The sequence below is a fragment of the Arachis duranensis genome, chromosome 4 (genome assembly GCF_000817695.3).
Source record: "Arachis duranensis cultivar V14167 chromosome 4, aradu.V14167.gnm2.J7QH, whole genome shotgun sequence".
Lineage (NCBI taxonomy): Eukaryota > Viridiplantae > Streptophyta > Magnoliopsida > Fabales > Fabaceae > Arachis > Arachis duranensis.
The window spans coordinates 27,037,147-27,040,477 of NC_029775.3; the positions used below are offsets into that span (position 1 = coordinate 27,037,147).

Genomic DNA, 3,331 nt, shown 5'->3' on the forward strand with positions numbered 1-3,331 from the left:
AACTTATTTTTGAATTTTGTCCCATGTGCATTTATTCTTTTTATTTTGCATTTGGGGTAATATTTTTATTTTTTATTTTTTATTTTTTTTGTATCCTCTTGTTTAATTACTTAATAAATTTTTTTATCAATGCAAATGGTAATTTAATTATTTTGATTTCACATGAGCATGCTTCCCAAATTTTCAAATAACTTATTCAATTTAATTCTCTACTTTTTTTCTATCATCACATGTTCCCATAAAATTCCCCACACTTAAATTATACACAATATCTATCTTACGCTAACCAAGAATTCAACTTGGGATTTTTATTTTGTTTTTCTGCTTAAGGCTAGTAATGTGGTTATGAAATAGAAGGGGGTTAAAAGGCTCAAGGGGGCTAACAAGGATGGCATAAAAGGTAGGTTTATTTGGGATAAGTGAGCAAAAATACAATTAATGGCTTCAATCATATGCAAGCATGTAAATATACTAAATAGTGGACATATAGAATGGAACAAAATATAGATTGCAGTTATAGAGAAGGAAAACACACAAGAATAAAATTCATGGTTAAATAATGTAACCATATAAATAGGCTCAAAATCTCACAGGTTGTGTGTTCTTAGCTTTTTAAACTATGTTCTAAATACAACTTCAAACAAATTTAACAAAAAATTTTCAATTTAAATTAGTGAAATACTATAAAAATTTCTTGAAAAAGAAAATATTACTTCAACCAAGTAGTAACTAAATGCATAAAATCAAATAAACATGCAATCAAATATGCAAATGCAACAATGAACAAACAAAGAAAATAGAATGTTGGTGTTGAAAAGAAGGTAACTAACCCATGGAAGTCGGTATCGACCTCCCCACACTTAAAGATTGCATCGTCCTCGGTGCATGCTAAGATGTGTAAGTGGATGGGGGTTGTGGTTCCTTAGCTAGTGCTCTTTTTGTTCCTTTTCTTGCCGGTGGTTTGGGAGTAGCTTTCTCTTTACCCTTCTTGGTGGCCATCCTGAAAAGGGAAAAGAAAGAAACTTTTAAAGCTAAGGGTTAGAGCAAGGAAGAAGATGGTACAAGTGATAATCAATGCACGGTAAAGAAGGATGTTGTTAACACATGGTCATGACTACATGTGAAAATTTCATCAATTGGAAATATGGCAAGTGCATGTGATGGCTATTAAATGCAAGATGTTTATTGGCATGCTGGCAAAGGCATGAGTAGCATAGATCAAGCATTAAATGCCCAAATTAGATTATCATCTCTTTCAAACTAACAATCTGTTTGTATTGACAATTATATTTTAATTAATAAAATATAAAAGGAGTTTTGTGAAAAACAGGCATTAAAGTAGTAGGATAACATAAAAGTAGTGCATGATGCCATACGGGCTTTTTCACAAATGAAAAAACAACCATTTGTACCCATGAACTTTACGAACGCTGACAAAAGTACCCATTAAAGAAGAAAACTAATGTTGTATCTATGAAAGATGGATTCCGTACGACAAAAGTACCTAAATCCTAAATTTATGTTGACTTTTTAATAAAATTCCAGAATTACCCCCATCCTTTATCTTGATCCCCTCCTTTCTTCAACCGATCGGATTCCAAAAATCCCTCCTTTCACCGGAACCACCCACACGCCATATGCCCCAACGCCACCACAAGCCATACCCACTATCATCGGAGCTGAGAGAAAATGGCTTTTCACGCTGTTCAGTGCGGTGTTCCTCACTTTTATGGTTCTGATAATGTCTTCCTTCTCTTCCTTTAGCTCCCCAAAGGCTTTTCCTTCCCTTGTTCAGCATGGTTCTCCTTACCCTCCTTCTTTTGCGTACTTTATCTCTGGTGGACACCAAGATAAGGATCGAATCTTGCGGTTGATGCTGGTGGTTTATCACCCAAGGAATCGGTACCTCCTTCATCTTGGAAGGGACGCCGAAAATGACGAGAAGCTGGCCCTTGTCTCCGCTGTGATGGCGGTGCCGGCTATTCAGGCTTTTGAGAACATTGATGTGGTTGGAAATGCTGATTAGATCACGTACTTGGGTTCATCCAATGTTGCCCTCACGCTGCGTGCTGCTACCATCATGTTGAAATTGGATTCTGGTTGGAATTGGTTCATCACTTTGAGTGCACGTGATTATCCTCTCATCACTCAGAATGGTACGCCAAATTTTTTGTTATGAGATTTGGGAAAGAAGAGAGGAGGGGATGAAGATAAAGGATGGGGGTAATTCTAAAATTTTATTAAAAAGTCAACATAAATTTAGGATTTGGGTACTTTTGTCGTACTAAATTCATCTTTCATGGATACAACATTAGTTTCCTTTTTTAATGGGTATTTTTATCAGCGTTTGCAAAGTTCATGGGTACAAATGATTATTTTTCCTTCACAAACACTTAGCATGCATGGTAAATAAGTTATTGAAAGTATTAAATTGAATATGTAAGCAACCCTATAGAAAGTAATATATAATTGTCAAACAATTCCTTAATAATCCACAAACAAAATAATGACCCAAATAAATTTCCAACACTAATTAAAAGAAAAAGAAAGAAAAAGAAAACATAGATAATGAAAGTAAAAAGAAAAAGAAGAAGAAAACATAAAAATAAGAATAAGAATAGAAAAGTAAAGAGAGAAGAAGAAAACAAAAAACCTTGATAATGGTGGTGAAAAAGAGGAAGTAGAAGGTGAGAAAGAAGGAAGAAGGAAGAAGGAAGAAGACAGAAGGGAGAAGAAAGAAATAAGAAGGGATAAGAAAAATTAGGATTTGGGGAAGAAAATATAAGATATTTGGCTGATCTGGATAAGCTATGCGCCGCATGTGACGCGAGCGTGTGGGTCACGCATTCGTGCGGATAGTGCATCTATGAAGTGACGCGGACGCGTGGGGCACGCGTTCGCGTGGAGTGATTTGTGCCATTAGTGCGAGGACAGCCGCGCAGTTGCGCAACTCTCTGTTTGAAACTCATTTTGCCAAATTTTAGGGTGACGTGGTCGCGTAGGGGACACGATCGCGTGAATGGTCTTTCTTTTAAAATGACGCGGACGCGTGGGGGACGCATTCGCGTGGTAGGGCTGGTGCTTCTAGCACGGTTCCAGCCCCACTCCATCACAACTTGCTGCCATACACCCTTTTTACGTCAATTTTTAGGGCACGCCTTCGCGTGGGTGACGCGGACGCGTTGGAGGCATTTTCCCACATGAAGCGGACGCATCAGCAATGCGGTCACGCGGGTCAAATTGTGCCAAAGGCATGCCTCCATCCATGCTTTTGCGTGGCTCTCTGTTCAATTTTGTTTTCTTCCCAACGCACATATGATGCGGACGCATC

The 3,331-nt window shown here is 37.6% G+C and overlaps 1 pseudogene; it reads left to right on the plus strand.

Annotated features, from left to right (window-relative positions):
- Positions 1 to 1,689: 1,689 nt before the first annotated feature.
- Positions 1,690 to 2,179, plus strand: LOC107484287 (uncharacterized; annotated as a pseudogene).
- The last annotated feature ends 1,152 nt before the right edge of the window (positions 2,180 to 3,331 follow it).